This window comes from Megascapheus bottae, chromosome 18 (genome assembly GCF_031878675.1).
Source record: "Megascapheus bottae isolate mThoBot1 chromosome 18, mThoBot2.hap1, whole genome shotgun sequence".
Lineage (NCBI taxonomy): Eukaryota > Metazoa > Chordata > Mammalia > Rodentia > Geomyidae > Megascapheus > Megascapheus bottae.
Genome location: NC_143526.1, coordinates 12,428,739 through 12,452,608, shown reverse-complemented (window position 1 = coordinate 12,452,608; position 23,870 = coordinate 12,428,739). Strand labels below are relative to the sequence as shown.

General features: G+C 42.4%; 1 long non-coding RNA gene across 3 annotated transcripts in view; it reads right to left on the bottom strand.

Moving 5' to 3' along the window:
- Nucleotides 1-4,848: 4,848 nt before the first annotated feature.
- LOC150050119 (uncharacterized) overlaps nt 4,849-23,870 on the bottom strand; it is a 32,837-nt gene continuing 13,815 nt past the window's right edge. The window contains exons 2-4 of one of the 3 annotated variants that reach the window (XR_016538575.1): nt 8,674-8,876; nt 6,136-6,246; nt 4,849-5,894 (exon numbers count right to left, since the gene is read on the bottom strand). This is a non-coding gene — a long non-coding RNA (uncharacterized LOC150050119). The remainder of the gene's footprint in view (nt 5,895-6,135; nt 6,247-8,673; nt 8,877-23,870) is intronic. The other 2 variants (XR_016538574.1, XR_016538573.1) reach the window with 2 other exon arrangements.

The following is a 23,870-nucleotide window of genomic DNA, read 5'->3' as shown; positions in this document are numbered from 1 at the left end:
GGCTTGTTTTTGACCCTTTGTTTCCAGAGAATTTCTGCAATAATTCTCAAAGGCATTTTTATCTTGCCTTATTTGGTCACTAAATAAGGATCTGGCTTCCCAAGACTCCCTTTTTTAGCTTATTTCCCAGTATCCCCAGGCGACCAGCACTTGCACTCACGTTAAAAATCTTTGAGGGGAGGGGGTATAATTGCTAACATGGTTCAGCCCCTTCCAGTCCAGGCTACTAGCCAGCTTATCCCATAGAGCAAAGCCTAAGACCTCTCTATGGCTCTGTGTCAACCCTGTTGTACGGCGCCTTTGTTCCTTTCTGGGACCTGCTTTGAAATGTAGATGCTTCTGGTCAACCCTTTGTGTGCGGGAGCTCTACTTCCCCCACCCTAGCTTCTCACAGTTGGCTCCCCCCTCCCAGAGCTAGACTCCTGCCCTTGACTCTCAGCCCTGCTTCCTCCCTCCCACTCATCCAACTGGGATGGATTCCCTTTCTAGGGGCTAGAGCTGATTCTCCATTAGAAAGTTCATAAATAGAACTGAGAATTCAAAGTCCCAAAGACCTGGACCAGAGAAATAACTTAGCACAGCTCTAACCTCAATATACAAGTCCCTTGTAAGGTATCTGGGTGGCATGCCTACTCCATTCCAGGCTAAATTATAGTAAATCAAAGGTTTTAAAAATGGATAAAAAGCCAGACACAAGTAGTTCACATTTGTAACCCTAGCTATTCCAATGGCTAAGATCTGAGGATCATGGTTTAGAGCCAGTCCAGGTAAGAAAGTCCATGAGGCTCTTATCTCCAAGTAAACTACTAAATAAAGAAACAGCCAGAAGTGGAGGTATGTCTCAAGTGGTAGAGTACTAGTCTTGAGCAATATGCTCAGAGACAGTGCCCAGGCCCTGAGTTCAAGTCCCAAGACCAGCACCAAATAAAATGAAACTCTGAAAAATATAAAATTTTGGCTGGGAGTTTGGTCTAGTGGTAGAGTGCTTGCCTAGCATGCACGAAGACCCGGGTTCAATTCCTCGGTACCACATACATAGCAAAAAGCCAGAAGTGGTGCTGAGGCTCAAGTGGTAGAGTGCTAGCCTTGAGAAAGTCCAAGGACAGTGCTCAAGCCCTGAGCCCAAGCCCTGGACTGGCAAAAAAAGAAAAAAGAAAAAGAAAAAATTTCAAGAAACTTGCAGCCCCGTATAGAATGCAAGCATGTAAACATCTGTACACCATACAGAGTGATCTGCCTCCTGAAGGCTTCTCTCTATTCATCCAGGTTATGAAACAACAGGCCTTCCCCACACTGACTGCCATGTGCCTTAGTCCAGTATCAGTTGTCTGTGACTGCTAAAACATTCTTCTTAGTTTAAATCATGTCTGCTTCCTTTTTCTCCCACCTATTGGATTTAGAGTTTAAACCCCAGTTAATGTCATAGCAGATTCCATTCTTATCAGCTATGCAACACTGAACAAGTTTCTCAGCCTCCCAAGGATTCACTTTGCTCAGCTAAAAGGTAGGGAGGGGTAACCAAAATCACCCGGATATATTAGGAGAGACACGTTCCATTCTGTATGATGACTTTAAATGTGTGTGCATGCGGGTGTGAGTGCATGTGCTGGGGCTTAAACTCAGGGCCTGGGTGCCAGCATTCCCTTCAAGGCTGGACCTCTACCACATAAGACATAGCTTTATGTCTAGCTTATTGGTGGTTACCTGGAGATGAGAGTCTCAAGGACTTTGCTGCCTAGGCTGGCCCTGAACCCTGATCCTCAGCGCTCAGCATCCTGAGTAGGATTGCAGGCATAAAGCATCCTTACCAGACCCCCAGCTAAGTATTTCTTAATATAGATACCCTTCTCTTTCTCTTCTAAGCTAAGCATTTAGCCTCATCCATTGGCTCCTTCTAAGTCCTCTCTTGAGTGTCTTCTGCACGTGTCTTGCTCCTTTTTGGAAAACTTTTTGGTAACTGTCAAGTGCTGAGGAATCAGCCCTTTCTCTGTCATCTGTGGTTGTTTACTGGCTTTCCCTTCACTCTCTGACCTTGTTCTGCTAAACATTATGGCAATAAAGATCATTAAGTTCTCATATCGTGTGTGTGTGTGTGTGTGTGTGTGGCGTGCGCGCGCAGGGGAGAGGGGTGGGCATGTGCCTGCGCACACCAGTACTGGTGCTTGATACTCAGGGCTGAGGCTAACTGTTAGCTCTTTTTTTGCTGAAGGCTTTACCACTTGAACCACAGCTCCGCTTCCAACTTTTTGGTGATCAATTGGAAATAAGACTTTCACAGACTTTCCTGCCTAGGTTGGCTTTGAACTATAATCCTCAGGTCTCAGCTTCTGAGTAGCTAGGATTACAGATGTGAACCACCAGAGAGACCAGCTCCATATTGCTTCCTTACCAGTTTTCTCTGAGCGATCTTATTCACACTAATAGATACTGAGTTCTATTTTGTTGATGCATGCCATGCCAAGCCATGTTGATATCTTTAGTTCTTGCTTAGACCCTTCCTTTGGGCTCTAAACCTAATTATTAAAGCCTCATAGCCTTTACATTGATGATCTGCAAGCACCTCAAGATGAATGTAGACACCCAAGTCAGATACCTAGACGTCATCTGATCTTCCACCTCTCGCTGGCCTCCGGTGGCAAGCCAGTATCTTTGATCGTGAGTTTGCCTTCTATTCTTGGGCTCTCTGCCCTTAGTCCCACAGATTCCATTTCTTGTCTAATTTCCATGTCTCTGCGTAGATCTTCCTGCTTCCCATTAGATCTCTTGTCTTTTATTGACCTGTCTGGTACTCATGTGCTTTTACTAAAATCTTGTGCATCTTGCTGAAGACCCTTCCCTGTTAATAATCAGCTTGGAGATAACCTCCACATTCCTTCTAGTCTAATCCCAGCCTGTTTATCAGCAGTCCCTCTCAGGTCTCACCCTCTGCTTTAGACTAACTAGGTTACTTGAGTTCTCTGAATAACTAAGCAAATGACAAGCTTTGGATGCTCACCAGGAACTAAACAAATGTGTCTTTACTTCATTACAACTCTTTATGACTGAGAATTTATCCTTGGCTCATAGGGACACAACAGAGGTTTGAGGTTTAATACCATGTTCTGAACCAATCTGTCTTTCTTCTAAACTCAAGCTCTTCACTACCACACCCTGGGACACTAGCTGATTGCTCAGTCTGGACCATTTCCTTCTCTTCCCCGCCCCTCTTGGTTGGACTATTCCTTCAGGTCTCACTCAGTACAAGGGTCGGCCCTCTGGAAAGCTGTGCTTGATCTTTGGCTTCTGACACAGGTACCTCATGAGTCTTGTGTTTACTATATTTCATTTACTTGACTATCCTTCATTGAATGTATTCTGGACTTAATATTTATTATCTTACTAAGATAATAAACAAAAAATATACATATATCTTACCATATATATAATCATATACACACATATATAAGAAAACTATGCAGACAGCTAAGCCCTGTCTTCAGTCTTTACTTATTTGGCTACATTGGAAATTGGTCCAACTTCCAATTGTACTGGCTAAGCATTGTGAGAAATGGTTATATCACTTTGGTAATCTCCTAAGCCTGATAATATGGTAGACATTTGAGGAATAAAACTTGCTGGATAAATAATAAATTACATGAAAAATAGCCACCAGGTTTACCTAAATACTAGGCACTTCAGAAAAGCATTTGACATAGATTATTATTTTTTTTTTTGGTCAGAATCTTGCTGCATTGCTCAGACTGGTCTCAAACTAATGAGTTTATGTGATCTTAAGTAACTGTAAATCTAGGTTTGTACCACTACACCTGGATTGAATTATCTATTTCAGATGTCTACCATATGAGTAGGAATTTTTACCATTTTGTGGGTACAGGGAATTGAACTTAGAGTCTCATGCTTGCTGGGCAGGAATTTTTACCACTAAGCCACATCTGCAGCCCTGCAGCCACGGAGGGTATTTTTTGGTTGTGTTTGGTTTGGTTTGATGTCTGTATTAGGATTTAAACTCAGACCCTAAGCCTTTACCACTCAGCCACATCTGCAGCCCTGCAGCCATGGAGGGTATTTTTTGGTTGTGTTTGGTTTGGTTTGGTGTCTGTATTAGGATTTAAACTCAGACACTCGGCTGTTCCTTAGCTTTTTTTGTTCAAGGCTAGTGCTCTACCACCTGAGCCACTGGCTTTTTGGTGGTTAATTAGAGATAAATGTCTCTCAGACTTTCATGCCTGGGGTTTGAACTAGGATCCTCATATCTCAGCATCCTGAGTAGCTACGATTGCAGGCATGAGCCACTTACATCCAGCTTAGGATTTTTCTTATCTGCCATTCACAGATGTAGAAGCAAAAACTCAAAGAAGTTAAGCAATGCATTTGCCCCGAAGCTAGTGATTCAAGATTGTGATTTCACAAGACGGTTAGGGGTTGTGGGGAGGAGGGTAATGGGTAACAAGACATGTGAAAGGGCATCAATGTATGTGAATTAATGCACCTTCTATCTGGCAAATATCATGTAACCCTTTTATTAATTACAATTAAAAATATTATGATTTCAAAAAAAAGATTGTAATTTCAAGCTAGTTTGGCTAAAACCAAATTTTAAGTGTGTAACACAAGGCTGCTTTCCCATTGAATGAAGATTCTTTATTTCTTATCAGAAATGTACTCATGCTCCCATCTTGCTTTCCACCCTAGCCCAAGCCCACAGAGAAGTTTACTAAGGTTTACAACTTGGTTGTGGTTCTGCAAAAGTATGTTTGGAGTTCTATGTATGTTTTATTTTTTAAATAAATACACACAACATTACTTTGGATTGAAAAGCCATCATGTGTACAACTTACTTTAAAGTACTTCAAGGAAGAAATGTTATTTATTAGGAATAGTATGATGCAACTTTGATGAATGAAATTATTTCAAGATGAAAATCTTTTGGAAATACAGTCTTGCAAGCATGTCACCGTTAAATGTACATTTAACACAATGAGCTTTGTATAATTACAGGACATGGGAGCAGCAGAAAAGTTTAAAAAAAAAAAAGTAATTTTTTCCAGGCCCTGTGAAAACCCTCCATAGACCAGATCCTTATGAAAATGTCAGCTCTAAATATCACTTGACAGATGGTTTTTCCAGGCTTCTTATTGGGGCAGACATCAAGCAGACTTCCTGCTTCAGACAGCATCTTCCATGATAGGGGAAGGTCCCTGAAGACACATACCTGTCAATCATTTCCAATACAACAATCTCTATTTTCCCCAGGATCCTTCCAACAAACACTGAGAACATCTCCCTTCATTCATGCTAAGCATGTGCATTTCCACTGTTGTGGCTGAGCCAAGTCTCTTCTGCATACAGTTTTAGATCCTGTCAGTTGGTGATGGTTCAGGAAGCTCCATGATTTCCTTCTTCTTCTCAGAGTGCATAGAATAAAAGGAGGGACAGGAACCCAAGCTGGGTCCTTGGTTGACATCAGAGATGCTCTGGTAGTACATGAATAGGGAGGCAGTGACTCAGACAGTCGAAAGATATGAATAATAACCATTATTTTTGTGGGGAGTGTACGTAGGGCTTCATGCTCTCGCTTAGCTATTTTGACCAAGGCTGGCACTCTATTATTTGAGCCATGGCTCCCCTTCTGGCTTTTTGATTGTTCATTGAAGAGTCTTATAGACTTCTCTGCTGGCTGCCTTCGAACAGCAGTATCTAGGATTACAGGCATAAGCGACCAATACTTGAATGATAATTTCCATGCTTACAACAAAATCTCAGAAGAGTGATGCATTGAAAGTTAAATTATTTCACTCATGCAGGACTGGGTGGGTATCCTCCTCGGGATGAGTCAGATCCAGCTGCCTTGATATGGGGGTCATTGTCCTCAGCATGGATCCAACACAGTGTCACTGTTGAGGAAGAAAGAGGAGTTGCAACATAAGGATTCCCAAGTCTCACAGTGTCCCACAGTGGCTTCTGTTGTACTACCCCACATGATACAATGTGACATTTACATCCCTTCCTCCAGAAGTGAAGCCTAATGCCTGGTGTTGTGGCATAGGAAAAGTGATCCATTTGTCTTCCAAGGCTGACTTTAAAAAGTTATAATAGCTTCAGCCTGGTTCCTTATTTCTGTCTTTAAATACTCACCCCTGGGACATAGCCAGTAGCCGAATCAATTGGCCTTCAAGCCTTTCTGTGGAGTGTCTAGATAGGTTGGAGTAGCCACAGCCATCCTGCTCCGTCCTGTTCAATTCCTGACTTGTAAAAGGGTAAGAAATTAGAGATTGTTAATATTGTTTTTGAGCCACTAGGTTTTATCCCACAGTTTTTAAGCATCAGATAAAGTAGAATGGACATGTTACGAGTCTTCTCTAATTCTACAGCTTGCATGAATTCTTGCATAAATTGCTCACTAGGATCCCCGGACTTTCAACTGGGAGAAAAGTCTCTACCTTCACTATTGCTAGCACAGTCGTTGCATCTGTCAGACAAAGAAATGGCACACAACTTGAAAAAGCGTTAGAGCAAGATGTAGGGAGTTCATTAATGATAAACTATGAGACTGGGAACTAAAAGGAGATAGTACCAGATATAGACCAAGTAGGCATGTGAGAAGCGGCTACTAGAATTTATAAAGGACTCAAACTGTAGGAAAGGGATAAGCTGAAAGAATCTGTGATCTATCAAGTACAAAATGAGACCCAACAAATAAAGAGCTAGGGAAATAAATGCACAATTTTGTCTCTTCTCAGGGATAGCTGATCTGGCTTTCCACTGATAGTTTTTTTTTTAATTGGTTAAACTTAACAAGAAACCAAAGAGATTGGAAGCTTGAAAGATATAATCCATGAGTATCAACACCTCCTCCCCCCACTCCCGGGGGACAAAGTAGTGTGTGAAAGGTGATGAGTATATCTATAGATGGAGATATGAACATCCAATACATTTTTTACCATCACCATCGTAATTATTACCATCATCATCATCACCATCACTAGCACCATCCTTACAATTATCATTATGATATTCACCATTATTATTATCACATCGGCATCACAATCATGATCGACTGTATTACTCTAAATGTGCATGCTACTTTGGATTTTCAAAATAATTCTTCATGATTCCTTCAATTCCTCCTTGTAAATCTCTCCCCACAAAGAAAAATCCCCTGCATTGAACCCAAGGCTTGGCACACAACTGATAAGTGATATAATAATCTGTGGATTATTTTATAAATGTCTATGATACCTACTTTACACAAGGTTCCAGTTTAGGAACCTGGGGACCAAGAACAAAATTTCAAGGTAAATTATATCAGGCCTCAGAAGCCAGATACAAAGGGCTGGGTGGGGCTGGATGGGGCTGGATGGGGCTGGATGTGGAGGTTGTAGTGCTCAAGGTGGGCCTCAATGAGGGCACATTAGAAATGAGAGAGGGGGGAGGGGAGACAGACAGACAGACAGACAGACAGAGACAGGAGAAAGACAGAGAGACAGAGATAGAGAGAAGGAGAAAGTATTCTTCCATGTCTTAGAAACAGTAGGAAGAAAAGCTTTAGGGATGAGGAAAGAGTAAGTTCTGCAGGCAGAGACTATGTTGGGTTTATTGAGACATAGAATTTAGAGAGAGGGAGTAAGTTGTAAAGCAGAAGTTAAGTGATGGAGTTGGGACAAGTCTAAAAAACAATAGGAGACATCTATAGACAGAACACACAGTATAGTCTTTAAGCACGGGAAGAGATTTTGTAACTGTGAGAGCATCAAGTTTGCCACAGTGGGTAAGATAAAGCAGATACCACCAAATGGGAACATTATTTATGGGGCCATTATTCTACTTCTGGTAGTAGGAACTTGACTTGTGGGGTAAAAGCAGAGCCAGCCAAAACAGTGTACAACTGGTTGATAGTATGAAAGCCAAGACAGTAAAAACAAGAGGGAAAAAAAGTCGGCCAGGGGGGTGGGGGTGGGGAGGCAGCCAGTAGCAATTTAAAGGCAATCAGAAAGTCTGTGAATTCATACCTCCAAGTGACCACCAAAAAGACAAAGAAAGAAAGGGAGAGGGAAAAAGGAGAAGAAAATAAAAGCCTTTTCCTAGCCAGTCTTCCTGAGTCCATGTTGCCTTCTGCCTGACATTCCTCAATATTTAGGAAGTGACTATTCTGTGCTAGACATCGTGCCTTGACCATGCCGGCATGGCAGAGAAGAGAGTGCCATATGCACAAGCAGTAGAAACTCAAGAGTAGGAGCTGGTCATGTTTCCTTGTGCCTCAACTATCCTCTTTTGCCTTGACATTCCATAGTTATCCTTCAAAATCATGATGCCCCAACATTTAAACCACTTGTCCCTGATTTCCTCAGTGCATGCTGCTCATTCCTCTGGCACCTTCTCTAAGTGACAACCGGGATTTACAGGAATCATAAAAACTTTTCTACTCATAAGAGAATGGGAAAAGTTTTCTGATAGTTTTGCTGAAGCTGTTAGGTCAACCCATTAGCAATGTCATTTTGATAAGTTAAAAATCTGTAAAATAGCAGCAGTTTATCTTTGTTAAAACTCATTATTAATCCTGACAGTTTGTTAAATAGAGGATCTTTCCACCATCCCCCTCCTTATCCTTAACCTTAGGGAATCCTGAAGAAGCTTATTAAGCTGGAAGACTCTGAATGCAGTCCTTGGGCTCACCTGGCCTTGGTCATCACTTTGATCTTGACCTTCAGACTTCACTCACTGGACTTAGGCAGTAAGAACAGGGATGGGAAGAGTGCTTCTGAGACAGGTGGAATGCACATGGCCTTGGGGTCAAGCTGACTTAGGTTGGAGTTGAGCTTCTCCTGTGAAAACCTGAGGCCTTGGATGAGGATCAAATCTCTGCAAAATTGTCCTTTCTGTTGAGTTCAAGTAGAAAGACAAAGGCTGGTTCTTGGAATCCTTGGAGGGCTGAATGGGGCAGTGACTAGAAGATTCCTTTCTGGGCACTAGGAGCTGATGCAGTTATGCCTACTCTGGAGGTGGAGATCTGAGGATTGTGGTTTAAAGTCAGCCAAGGAAGGAAAGTCTGATTCTTCTCTCCAATTAAATTACTAGGGGTTAAAAAAAACTAGGAGTCGATTTGTGACTCAAGGGGTAAAGCACTAGCCTTAAGTACAAAGCTCAGGGACAACACCCAGGCCATGAGTTCAACCCCCAGTTCCCCCCCCCCACACACACACACAGGAAAGGAAAAGAGAGGAAAGGAAATGCCTAGTGCTCTGTAGGTGGTTCATCACTATGTGTTGTTATTGGGGTCAAATACGATTCATGTAAATAGCGATTAACAGCCCTGAGAAGACCAGGGAAGCAAGAGCTGCCAAGTATCAGGTGGAAGGGAAGGTGAGGTTTACATTGGGTGGGGGAGCCTGAGGCCAGGTAAGTACTAAGCTAGAAGGCAGCCTCTCCCAGATGCCATGTAATCTCTCTGCTACCCACCAGTGGGCGAAAATAAACTAAAATCTCACAAAGCTTTCTGTTACTCAACAAGTATGTATTGAGTGACTGCTATATTGTCTACTACAGTGACTTAAACAGAGACAATCCTTATTCTCATCCTAGTCACCAGAAGCCTATGAGAAAAAAAAAATGACTAAACTATCAGTGCTGTCTGAGTTAAGGTAAATAGAGGCAGAATTAGGTCCCCCTCTGTAGGCTCAGAGCCCCTGATACAGTTCTTGGGCTGAAAACTATTCTCATGAGACACAGCCACGACAAGGACCCAAGGTGTCCCTCTTTCTTCTTGGTCATGATTTAGAGTTGGAATCTATGGCCAGACATCATAAATATTTTCCTCAACACCTTTACCATATTAGCACTTTTTTTTTAATCTGGAGGGGTGCATTGCCAATATCAGGGCTTGAAGTAGTATCTCCAGGCATAATGCAAAGAGTATCATCTTTATAACTAGGTCAGCTGTTCCAACTGTGTTGTGATGTTGACATCCTCTAATTTTGTATGTTTTGAAGGATACCCAAAGGTGTTAGGGAAATGTTCAAAGTCACCGCAGCCTGATTAAGTACTGATTTAGTATTTTGGAATTTTCTTCATGTTACAAGCTGAATTATATCTGCTCACAAAGTCATATCAAAGTCCCAAGTGTTGGTACTTCCCTATGTGAATTGGAAACCCAGACATGTAGACACAATCAGTTGAAAATTTTTTAATATATTTTATTGTAATTAGTAAAAGGGTTACATGATATTTGCCAGATAGAAGGTGCATTAATTCACTTACATTGATACCCTTTCACATGTCTTGGTACCCATTACCCTCCCCCTCCCCCCATTCCCCCCACCCCCGTCTTGGTTTTCTCCCCTTCCCTATCAAATTTCAAATAACCAAATACAAATAAATCCAATGTATCAGATAACAAAGTGAGATTCAGTTGAAAATTTTAGTCCATAAAAGTGTGCTAACACAGTACGATTGGTGTTCTTGTGACAAAAGGAGCTGTAGACACAGAGGCAGAGTGCATAGACAGGGCATGCTGTGAAGTCATAGTATGGAGGAAGTCACAAGAAGCAAAAGATTGGAGTGACATAGCTGTGAACCAGTGATTGTCAATGAGCCATCAGAAGCTGGGGACCAAAACGGGTTCCCTCCCACAGTCCCCAGAAGGAACCTACACAACAACATTTCAATTTTAACCTTAGAACTAGGCAATAACCAAAGTCTATTGTTTCACATGGCCCAATTTGTGACCCTTTATGACAGAGGCCCTGGAAAGCTAATGGACTGTTTCTAGACATATTTTTCCACTCATTAATTGGTCATGGCTCAACAAAGTGAGAACTCACTTCCTGTGGGTTTGGCGATACCTGCACTATGTCAGGAACGCTTTGCATCACTTCCACATAACATCATTTTCTCCCTTGTACCACTCATTTATATCAAACTTGCTGGTATAAGGTAAATGCTCAATTTGATTAACGAATGTTCAAGTAGTACATTTTTTAGAAGGAGAGTGCACGTCCTAGAGCTTGAACCCAGAGCCTGGGTACTTTCCCTGAGCTTTTGTGCTCAGAGCTACTGCTCTATCACTTTGAGCTACGGAAGATCCATTTCCAGCTTTTTTGGTAGTTAGTTGAAGATAAGAGTCTTATGGCCTTTCCCATCTGGGCTGGCTTTGAACTACCCTACTTAGATCTTGGCCTTCTAAGTAGCTAGAATTACAAGCCTACACCACCAATGCCTGACATTAGTGCAAATTCTTCTTCCAGCTTTAGCATTTTAAACACATACAAGGTTTGTTTAAAAATTAACTTTCAGAGCATATTTGATTTATGCTGGGGAAGTAGGGAGTTGGTTACTGACACTTGAATATAGAAAATACTAAGGATAAGGAAAGCCCAGAACCTCCCATGTAGTGTGTGTGTGTGTGTGTGTGTGTGTGTGTGTGTGTGTGTGTGTGTGTGCATGCACACTCGTGCACACAGGTCCTGGGGCTTGAACTTAAGACCTGGATACTATCCCTAAGCTTTTTGATCTAGTGCTCTGCCACTTGAGTAACACCGTCACTTCTGGCCTTTTGCTGGTTAATTGGAGATAGGAATCTCACGGACTTTTCTGCCTGGGTTGACTTTAAACTGCTGTTCTCAGATCTTAGCCTCCTGAGCAACTAGGCTTATCAGCATGAACCACCAATTTCAGTGTCAAATAGCATTTTTTGCCCAGTCCTGGGCTTGAGCTCAGAGCCTGAGCACTGTCCTTGGACTTTCTCAAGGCTAGAGCTCTACCACTTCAGCCACAGCACCACTTCTGGCTTTTTTTTCCTAGGTATGTGGTGCCAAGAAATCAAACCCGGGTCTTTGTGCATGCTAGGCAAGTACTCTACCACAAGGTCAAACTCCCGGCCCTCAAATAGCATTTTAAAGGAATAAATTATCATTCTATTCATGAGAAAAATACCCAAATACATCATGTGGTACAAAATGAATAGCTAGATAAATAGGCTCAGGAAAGAACATAAGGACATGGCCAATATCCCTACACATACAAAGAATTCTGTTAGAATAACACACATGGTGATTCAGTAGATGGCAGAGCATAATGGCTTGGAAGCTTCCCAACTCTTCCCCTCCATCTGTGTCCCAGAAGAAGGAAGAAATGCAAGGAGAGACAATGAAACCTAGAAATAAAGACCTAAGAGATTGACTCATTCCTGAACTTTTCCCCAAAATGCTTGTTAGAAAATGAAACATTAGAACAAACACTATAAATCTCAACATGTCTTTTTTTTTTTTTGCCAGTCCTGAGCTTGAGTTCAGGGCCTCAGCACTGTCCTTGGACTTTCTCAAGGTTAGAGTACTACCACTTGAGCCTCAGCACCACTTCCGGCTTTTTTCTATGTATGTAGCGCCAAGGAACTGAACCTGGGTCTTCATATACGCTAGGCAAACACTCTACCGCGAGGCCAAACTCCCAGCCCCTCAGCATGTCTTTTTTAAGATTTAAACACCCTACCTACATTAGATCCCATTATTCAAGGGTCATTACTGAATCAAAACAAAATCATCCTGTAAGTTGCTCCTCCTCATATCTGAGCAGGGCAAATATCTTACCACTCTCAGGTGCCTCCCAAGATTCCCAGCTACCCATGAATGCTGACATATGACAAAGGCCAGCCTGCTTAGGCACACAGAGTTGGGGCTCAGCTATAACTAATAGGCAGGAAGCTGGCCAGGTCAGTCAGAGCCTCTCCTGGATGACCCAACCTAGGGCCCTGCCAGTGGTCAGTCTGCTGTCTTCAGGCCCCCAACTCTGTGAAAGGAGTCATGTAACCTAGCATGGAGAGAGTCAGTATTTTCTGTGAATGATTGTTTTAAAGGTGAGAAGAACTTAGCCCTCTCTGCCCTGTTTAAAGAGGAAATCAGTGGCCATATCTAGCTACATGGCAAAAGGTCTTGGTGTTTATAAGAAAATCAGCTTTGTACCCCAAAGGGCACTGTTTCCAATGCAGAGACCAGAGGCCAGAAATGGGGGGTGGAGGGAGGAGTGAAGTGTCTGGTGCTGAAAGCCACAGGTGTGCACATTGGGATCCCAGCACCTGCTTTTGATTGTCCTTGAGCCCTACTTGAGACAAATTCTTCAGATAACCATAAAATCCACGGCGACCTTGTTGAAGCTGGGTTTTTCTCTGCTATTCTGAATCAAGAGGTAGAGCAGGAGAAACAGGTTTGGATTTCTTTTGCAGGGCAGCCAAAAGAATGTGAGTCCCACAGGTCAATTCTAGGAGCCAACTCACTGCTGGCTTTGCCCACATTTTGTTTTGTGCCAAAGTTCTAAAACAAGAAATAAATCCAAAGCACACCACCAATGTCATTCATTTTGAGAACATTCTGAGAGGTCAACTTTCATTTACAATGTCTGGGGAACAATTTTGCCACCTGAATTATAGAGAGGAAGGGTAGGAAGAGGAGAGGGATAGGAGGAAGGGAGTGGGAAGAGGAAGGGAGGAAAGAGGAGGGAAGAGGTGGGGAGGAGAGATGAAAATCTTATTCAGGACAGTGAGGATAAAATGTAACCACTTCAAGTCAATTCTGCCTGAGATCAAGAAAGATAAGATGGCTGCCCACATTGGTGACAAGTGATAAGTGATCTCAGAGCCCTATGGCCCCAGAACTGTGGTCTGAATGGTAGATGACTGGAAACAACCAAACTACTCTTCTTTGCTGCTCCTCCAATAAGGTCAGACTGGACAGCACATAATCTAAAATACAAGGATGACAACTCTCCCAAATGAATAGAAGGTAGGTGAGTGGCTTCTTGAGCAGGTGACCTCAGGAAGCAGAGTGAATATCAGGGAACAAGAATAAGGTAATGAAGGAGGAAAAGAAAAGCCAATGAAACATTCCTGGCAGTCAGTCAGGGAAAAGGGTTCCAGCCCACAAGGTTCGCAAGTGCGGTACAGTGGAATGATTGCTGGAAATGTCCCCAGAGGAGCCTGGCAAAGAGGAAATAGGAATCCCATTCCTTAGGGTTAAGAGTAGTTATCTTGACCACACATAGACAGGGCCTATGTGTGTGTGTAGATGTATTCATATACACATATGTACATGTGTGTGTGTGTACTTCATTATACACATGGGCCAGGTAGGCAGTACTACCCAAGGACAAAAGCCAGCATTCTGTGTCAATTTTAGATGCTTTGAAATTGAGGAGATGATGTAAGGTACCCCCAATACCCCTAGACTTGGGATACCTCCAAAGTTATTTTCCTTGCCTGAAAATATATTCTCAGCTGAGCACCAGTGGCTCATGCCTGAAATCCTAACTCATCCGGAGGCTGAGATCTGAGGATTGCAGTTCAAAGCCAGCCAGAGCAGGAAAGTCTGTGAGACTCTTACTTCCAATAAACTCCTCAGAAGAGGCCAATGTGTTACTTTGGCTCAAGTGGTAGAATACAAGCCTTCAACAAAAGAAGTTCAGGGATGGCATTGAGGCCCAGAGTTCAAGCCTCTGACAAATACCCATCCATACAGTCTCTCTGTCTTTCTGTCTGTCTGTCTGTCTGTCTGTCTGTCCCTCTCTCTCTCTCTCTCTCTCTCTCTCTCTCTCTCTCTCTCTCTCTCTCTCTCTCTCTCTCTCTCTCTCTCTCTCGTGTCAGTGGCTCATACCTGTAAATCTTAGTTACTCAGGAATCTGAGATCTGAGGACCCCATTTAGAAGCCAACCTGGGCAGACAAAAATCAAGGAAATGGGGGCCCAGGAGTTTGGCCTAGTGGTAGAGTGCTTGCCTAGCATGCATAAAGACCCGGGTTTGATTCCTCGGTACCACATTGAAAAAAGCTGGAGGTGGTGCTGAGGCTCAAGTGGTAGAGTGCTAAGCCTTGAGAAAGTCGGAGGACAGTGCTCAGGCCCTGAGCCCAAGCCCAGGACTGGCCAAAAAAAAAAAAAAAAATCAAGGAAATGATTATTTTCAATTAACTAGCAAAAAAAGCCAAAGTAGAGGGCCAGGAGTTTGGCCTAGTGGTAGAATGCTTGCCTAGCATACACAAAAACCTGGGTTCAATTCCTTGGTACCACATACATAGAAAAAAGCCAGAAGTGGTGCTGAGGCTCAAGTGGTAGCGCTCTAGCCTTGAGAAAGTCCAAGGCCAGTGCTCAGGCCCTGAGCCCAAGTCCAGAACTGGCAAAAGACAAAAACAAAAACAAAGAATAGCCAAAGTAGAGGTGTGGCTCAAGTGAAAGAGCAATACCAATTTTGAGGGAAAAAGCCAAACAAGAACTCAAAACTCAGAAAATGGAGAAAGGAAAAGAAATCTTCAGGAAGATACTTTATTAACCCAAGTACATCCAAATTTCCCACTGTCTACCTCAGCTGCTATCTGGACCTCCAACCTCTTTTTTTCGGGGGGGGGGGGCAGGCCTGGGGCTTGAACTCAGAGCCAGGACACCGTCCCTGAGTTTTTTTTGCTCCAGGCTAACACGCTATCACTTGAGCCACAGTGCCATTTCTGGCTTTTCCTGTTTATGTGGTACTGAGAAATAGAACCCAGGACTTCTTGCGTGCTAGGCAAACATTCTACCACTAAGCCACATTCCCAGGCCTGACTTGGGCTGCTGAAGCAGAATGGAGGACCTGCCTGCCTGCCTGCAGAGCTTGTTTCTCAAGGCACCACCAGCTAGGTCCCCAAATGTGACAGATCTCTCACCTCCAATTGCAAAGTTTGACATTTTGATGTCAAAGATACCATCTTTTTTCTCTTTTTTCTTTTGAGTTGTATTTTATTAGCAGAGGGAGCCATGCAGACTTTTATTTTCAGAAGTATTGTCCTTCCTGCTGAGTTGAACATAAATGCAATTCAGCTTATGTTCTCTAATCTGGGAGGAATAAATAGTAGTTATCAACGATCCCTTCTCCTTGTTGATATATTTGCAGGAACGGAGTTTGAAGTTTGAGCTCCCCAAAGGTAATATAACTGAAGTGGGCTCTCCCGGAAGCACTGATTTGATCCCTAAGGCATCATATATAAAGAGTCCTAGAGAGAAAAGCCTCCTTGTTGGCAGGATCTCCCTGGGGTTGACTTACAGAGAAAAATGACACCCCCACACTCCCACCGTGCAAAACTGGAGCAGCCTGGTCCTTCCTGCAAGTCAGGAAGGAGATTCTCCACTGGGAAGCGTTTCTTGCTATTTAAATCTCCCTGGCCACACCCACAGACCCCAGTTTTACTCCTCAAATGTATGTAAAGCCACCAGTTTTCTCCCTGCCTTAAAGTGGCAGACCATGGATGGTACTGCTTATAAAATGCTTTCGCCCCAAATTGTCTCTGGCCTTTTCCTCAAAACAGGTATGAAAAACTACTTCCTTGTAGAAATTCCTTTCATTAACGCGATTTGCGGAAGTCAAAGTCCCAAGTCAGAGAATGTGAAAACTTCTCATACTTTTTTCCGCTCCTTCACCAGCAGTAAAGTCTAGGAGCTCTGGTAAAGATTCCCAAACTATCAGCCCTTCCTTCCTTGCTTGCAAAAGATTAGTGACAAAACAAATTGTTATTTTGTTTGGGTTTGTTTCACGGATACAAAAACCTCCCAGGCCCTGGAACCCAGGCTGTTGGCATTTTAATTAATGTGACTGCAGGGCTGAAACTCTCCCTTTAGCAATGACTTTCAGTGAAGGAAATAAATTGGCAAACCCAGACAAAGCCATGTGTGGGTGTGGGCACCCCTAGAAAGTTAACCCCCTTAGAATGGGTGGCCAAGATCTCTAACACAATCCCCTCCCCCACACTTCTGCCTAAGTGGGATTTTTGCATTCAAATAAAAATAAGGGCGGGGTAGGGGTGGGAGTTTCTCCTCTAACTAAATAAAACAAATGTTTCTGGATCCTATGGGTCATCGTAAGAGTCTACAATTTCTCATCCAGAGCTCTTTTACTCTAAGATATTACTATCAGAATATGCCCAAGCTTAATTTAACATCATCCAAAAGACACATGTTAAATGCTTTCTGGCCTTGAAATCAACTTGATATTTACTTTGATATGCCTATCTTTCTGTGTGGTCAAGGCACACTCACCCTTTTCCCTCAGAGATATTGTGTTTCTTTTCTCTTTTCCAGTAAATTTCTATTTTTATTCCCTCAACCTTCAAGGCTTAAGCATTTTATCCAGTTTAAACGATGGGGATTTAAATTGCTATTTTAGTGGAAGAGGCTTGATTAAAACCTGTGTTCCTCATCAAATTATTGGACAGTGGTTCTTGGGCTCTGTTTACATTAGTGTCAACCTTAATTTAAATTCTGCATAACTATATTTGCTTCGCTAAATGCATTCGCCAGGAACACATCACAAATTACTTTGCATTATGAGTAGAGTCTCTTTGTCTATTGCAAAGTGTTTTGAAATTAGCACCATAAGTAACTAGCTGTAAGTGTCACTCGATCTCCTTAATGCCTCATTAATCAAACCCCGTGGCAGCTGGTGTGATGTCCGAGCTCCTTATATATAAGATCAGTTATCACTCGCATTTGACCAGTCTTTTAAACTCGATTCATTATTTGTCCATCTGCCCTCCCCTATAGTCCAGCTCCTCCCTCTTAGGCATCCCAACACGTGCAGCTTTGTGTGGATACCAGTTGCATGGATATTGTTTGCAGAAATTGAAAATAAAAGACCATTTTCCCTCGTAAGGAAATGCACGTTCTTTAAAGAACGTAAGTCTTTCACAGGAAGCATGCCCCCCACACCTGTTACTTTGAATTATCTACAATGGTATGACATGATTTTAGTTTAATATTAAAATACCATGCCCTAAAAAAATTCCTAGTCTCCCGCCCCCCTTTTTTAATATGGAGAATTAGAAAACAAAAATAAATGTATTCATCCAGGCCACCTAGAATTTCTACTTTGGGCTTAATTCTCATGAAGATGGACTTCATTTAGTGGAAGCAGCTCTTGGGGGTGGCATGTGTCGGTGATGAGATATGAACTGAGCTACCCTACAAAAAATGTAAATGTGTGTTTGCAAAAGAAAAGCAGAACAAATTTGTACTTCATAGCTTTATTGCAGTCCTTGTAGGAAACAAAACAAAATAAAAATTGAACCTTCCACAGATGTATGCATCTACAAAATCACAGCCAAAGACAATGAATTTCATAAGGCCTTTTATTTCTGCTTTCCAAGGCGTCATCAAACATTTTCAAATGTTCTCTCCCTGCCATCCCCACAGGCTAAAACACACACACACACACACACACACACACACACACACACACACACACACACATACGCACACACCATACATGCACACCCTTGAAACCAAATGCAATACTCACTGGCATGCAAATCATTTCACAGTTCAGCTGGACAATGGCTCCCTGGATATCTTAGAGGTTGTCTTAAATATGCTGGGAGAATATGGTGGGTGGCAGTCTCCCCACAAGGACTCTTTCCGGGTAGCTGGGGCTGGGGACACACGTGGCCCCTCGGCTGCCTGTACAGAGCTCATCCCCATTCTGAGCAGAGATGAACAGGTGCCCTGGCCAGCAGCGGCACGTGAGGTCGGCCCTGCAGAGCAGCCTCTCAATGGGAGGCCTTTGGCTTCCTGGCCTTTCCTTCTGACCACCCAGCAGGAAAAATATACGGAAACCGAGGTGGTTTCCTTTCTCCCTCCCTCCCCCCCAATTTGTCAGTGAGAAAAACACACAAGCACACAGGGACACAGGGAGAGCTTTGAAACTTTCACACACACCCCTCCCTCTGGGCTTTTGGTCTGTAAATGTTCTATGCAATCAGAGGAAACCATTTTTCTCTGCTGTTAAATTCTGGCTATTTCACTTTACAAGACCATTTAGGTTAAATCACCCTTATTCTATCATGAAGCGTTGCAGCTGGGATTTTCCAAAATCAACACCAGTGACAAAATGCAATGACACAGAACACAGTCTAACAGTAGAAATCTTGTGTCTCATGAAAATCACATGAAAATCATCTTCATATAAACTGTAATTCATATTCTGTTTGTCATATTATCTTGCCTACTTTTTCTTGTGGTTAGTAAATAATTTTATGGTTTTAAAATGTGAATGTACACATGGATTATTTTGATCCCATTTACTCCGACTATAAATGTGATTGATGGCACATACAAAGGTACATTTTCTGTCTCGTCCAAAATGATTTTCCAAAATGGCAAAGCACAATTGAACAGTTTTTAAATGGACTATTCTAAACTTTTTCCTTTTGGCAGCAGCTGAGGCTGATAATTTAAACAAAACCTTTCCCTCCTACTTCCCAAATACTTGTTCTTCCTTTTCCCAAATGACAACACTTTGACTTAGGAACTGGTGCAAATTGCTGAACCCTTTAATATGAAAGCTCGAAAAAATTGCATCTGATCACAACGTGTATTGAAGACAGAAGAAAGAGAAATAAAAGCCAGAATCTGGTATAAGAAATGTGAGTCCTCTGTCCCCTCCCCCTCCATTCTCCCATTCTGTTCCTTGATGTCCCCTTGTAAAATGAAAGAGAGCCGCTCTTAGCCTGGTACAGTAAAGGCACCCCGAGATTTAAGGGGATCAGTGCAGCAAGGCTGCAGCTGTGTTCTTATCTAGCCAAAGGAGACAGGGACAACAAAAGACCCCAAAGAAGGGACAGTGGCTGCATGGGAAAACCACCACCCCACCATTGTGGTGCCCTTCTGCTGAGTAAATAGTTCAAACTGTTCATTCCCATCTTCCATTCTCTCCCTGGTACATTGTTTGTGCCCTTGCATTTCATTCTGCGAGGAAGGTTGCTCGCTGGGCCTATAAGCAAACAGTCCAGAAAAGAGCTAGCCATCCTTCTCTCTTCCCGGGAGAACTAGCATTTTTATTTCAGCTCCAAGCTGTCAAAGACCTAGAGAGTTTATGTCAGTGTCCTGAATTAATTGCTTTAAGCTGGAGCAAGCTCCACCGGCTACCAAATGTCCAGAAGATGTTTATTAATAACGTTTCCTTCAGGATTCTGACTCCAAGCTGTCCCTTGGTGGTGGCCTTTATCCGTTGCCACCTTCTCACCCTTGGCCACTTGGTGCTCAGCCCAGAAGTGAAAAGGGGGGTGGGGTGGTAGGTTGTCTTTTTCGGCCATCGTTATAAAATTTAAAATTGCCTGGGATATTAATATCATATATATTTATGTAATAAGATATGTATGATGGATATTTTTTCATTCTAACTTGGAAAGAGTTCAAGAAAGCTGCCACATAACCCTTGAAGAGGGTGGGGGAGAGCAAAAAAAAAAAAGTCACATGGACACTCCTCTGCTAATACAATCAGGAAAAGGAGAGGAAGAAGTTAGATCCCAATGCCTACCCTCCCGCCTTCTCATCCAAGAGAAAAAAGGAAGAAAAAAAAGGAAAAAAAGAGAAAAAAATGCCTATTTAATAGAATGAAATAATAAACCAATTTATATACCAATATAAGACCAGGATCGTGAGTGCCATTGTGTAATTTTCCACTTGACTTTTCATTATCTACCTGGACAAAATCAATCTATATGTATGGGATCAACATACAATCCCAGAGATAAAAGCTGAAAATAAATGTGCTTTGCATATCCCCAAGATAAAAGACACAGTGCTTGCTGCTTCCTTTCTCCTAAGGCAGATGCATTTAGAAAATAAATAGCTGTGTCAAGGAAAGAGCCAGACATCGGGGTGTATCTCAAGTGTTGGCTTCTCTGCTGGAAATATCGATCCCACAAATGAACAGTGGTTAATAAGTATCCTGCAGACCGTATCAGGTCTTTTGCCCTAGTTTACCCAGAGTGCACTCAGGGTCAATTTTCTCCCAACCAAATATCTCCACCTACACCCTCTCTGCCAAAAAAAAAAAAAAAAAAAAAAAAAAAAATTTAAATCCCTCCACCCTCTCCTTTTAATGTAGATTTAAGGTTAAGGACTTGAAGAGCCTTCTGAATTCTCTCTCCACAGAAAAAAAGCAGACAGGAAAACTCACATCGAATTATAAAGCAAAGAGCATCTTTAAAAGTGAAGGAGAAGCTGGGTGCTAGTGGCTCATCTCTGTAATCCTAGCTGTTCAGGAAACTGAGATCTAAGGATCAAAGTTCGAAGCCAGCCTGGGCAGAAAAGTCCATGAGTCTCATCTCCAAAGAACCACAAGTGGAGTTGTGGCTGATGTGGTAATACCAGCCTCTAGCAAAAAAAGCAAAAGGGTAGTATTCATCTCTCCCCCTTCCCACCCCCAGAGAGAGGGGGGGGAGGGAGAGAGAAAAAGAAAGACAGAGACAGAGAGACAGAGACAAAGACAGACAGAGACAGACAGAGACAGAGACAGAGAACGGGGTGGGGGGAAGGAGGGAGGAAAGGAGTAATGAGGTAGCCTTTCGCACTTCTTTAGTAATACTTGCACTTTAAAACAGGATGTTACATTTTCTGCATCATTTTCAATGCCAGGTAGCTAGAACTATTCCTGTAACAGTGAAAGTCTACCTGGTTATGCTGTAAGCCTACCCTAAGCCCTTCTTTCAAAGATATCACCAGCATCCTGATGGTCTGGTATAGTAGAAAGTCAGGGTGCTCTGCTCAGTTCAAGGCTCTTGGGAAAGGACCAGCTCCAGGGCCTTTCTAAGGTGTAGGGGTTTATTTCCAATGTTGTACAGGCTAGCAAAGAGAAGCCTGCATGGTCTGGGAAACAGACTACTCCCTCTAAGTTCAAAAACATTTTCTAGTCATTGAAAAGTACTAGGTCTCAGGTTAGTCGTTTAGTGTAAGGCCAAAGACTTATACAAACTAGTCACAAAGCATCCCTTAATCTTCATAAGATTTAGTAATTGAGGAAGGGATGGGATGAGGAAAGATTAGGGGAAAAGATGTAAGGGTGACACCAATCAAGATGCATTAGAAATAAGGATTTATTAATGGGAGGGGGGTGTTAAATGTCTGCCTGGACAACCTGCCTGCTCCAACTTCGGTTCTGACAAGAGGACAAGTCAACACTTGAACACTTGTAGATTTTTAAGATATTGATATTAACAAATTCTATTAACTGTTGATCTGTCATTTTGGTCAAATTCTCCAATATCCAATGATTCTGTGCCTTCCTCCCTGACCCTCAAGCTCAGAATATGTGCACAACCCACACGTGGAACTAGCTCTCTGTGAATCAATCTGGTCCTGTCTCCTTCCCCAGCTGGTGAGCAGTGGAGATACTGAGAACAGAACCAGGGATTATCGGATGGCATTGCCACGTCTTTTGGAGAAATTCTTCTAATGATCAGAGAAGAATACACGTTTTCTCAGTCACATGGGCCTGTAGGGAAACAAAGGTACCATTGTCCCTCCCCCAGCTCATCTTTTTGTTCCTGTAGCTGTGAGTAAACATATTTAGAAAAGACCTAATAACATAGCAAGGGAAGTCTGGATATGGTCTTTGCCTTTAATCTCAGCACTCAGGAAGTTGAGGCAGGAGGATTTTGAGTTCTAAGCCAGCCAGGGCCACATGGTTAGGTCCTGTCTCAAAAAAAAAAAAAAAAGGAAAAAAAGGTCCCTATTTTATTAATGATTCCTTCTACTCCTTGGTGTAATTATTAACCATTTTAAATGTTATCTCCCAGAACCAATAAAGTAACATCTAAGCTTGGCCCAGCATAAAGCAAATCTTTTAGGATTTCCTGTTCCTAATTTCAATGAAGAAAAAGAGGATCCTAGAATGTGCTAGGGTCAGTCTCATTTTCACAGTGAAATTGTCAATGCTAAGTGATATCATTACATTATTTTTGCTCAGACAATGCCTTATGCAAATGCATGTCATAGCTGATCTAGCTTGGTGTTAAATTGCCCAGGGGTGGAAAATTGAATACCCAGAAATCCAGAAAATATAAACACGGCCAGAGAAAGTTAATGTAAAGTTTGATAGTCCTGGAACTTTTTTTTTCTGGTCCTTGGGTTTGAACTCAGGACCTGGGCACTGTCCCTGAGCCTCTTGGTGCTCCACGCTAGCACTACACGACCTGAGCCACACCACCCCTTCTGGCTTTTTCTGAGTAGTTTATTGGAGATAAAAGTCTCATAGACTTTTCTGCCTGGGCTGGTTTCGAACCATGATCCTCAGATCTCAGCCTCCTGCGTCACTAGAACTATAGGTGTGAGCCACTGGTGATTAGCTAATCACAGTATTTTAAAAATCATATATTACTTGTTACTGGAGGCTTACACCTGTTAACCCTTGGTTCAAAGCTAAGTCAGGCAGAAAAGTCCACCAGATTCTTACCTCCAATTAAATACCAAAATACTGCAAGCAGAACTGTGGCTCAAGTGGTAGAGTGCCAGACTAGAACAACAACAACAAAAAGCTGCGTTCAAACCAAAGCCCACATATTAACAGTTATGATTTCCAATGGAAGATGTAAAAATGTGGAACAATTCAGAAATAAGTGTGGCACATTCATATACTGATGTCCTAGAGTGGGAATAAAGTAGTGGACAAAGAGAAAACACCAGCTGATGGTAGAAATAACATACGAATAAGCACAGGTTGGCCTGTAAATGTATTTGTCTAGGTGTCATAAGCTAAATTAATTTGCCTCCAATAACAAAAGAAAATTAATTCTCCCTCTCCCTTATGGGCACAGCATTAAAAAATAATAACGAGAATACAGAGCACTTATGATTGCCACCAATATCAAACCTAGACTAACAGGATAAAATATGCTTTGCCTTAAGTCCCTTCACACCATGCTTGATGGAGAAAGAAGCCCATTTTACAGATGGCAAAATGAAAGGTCCCTCTTTCTTGTGGGAGAGTATGTAGGTTACCTTTTTATAGAAGACACAAAGAATGCTTTCCTAACCTGAAAAGCATATTGGAGGATAAGAAGTGGGGGTAGAAATTGGCTGGCATGTGATCC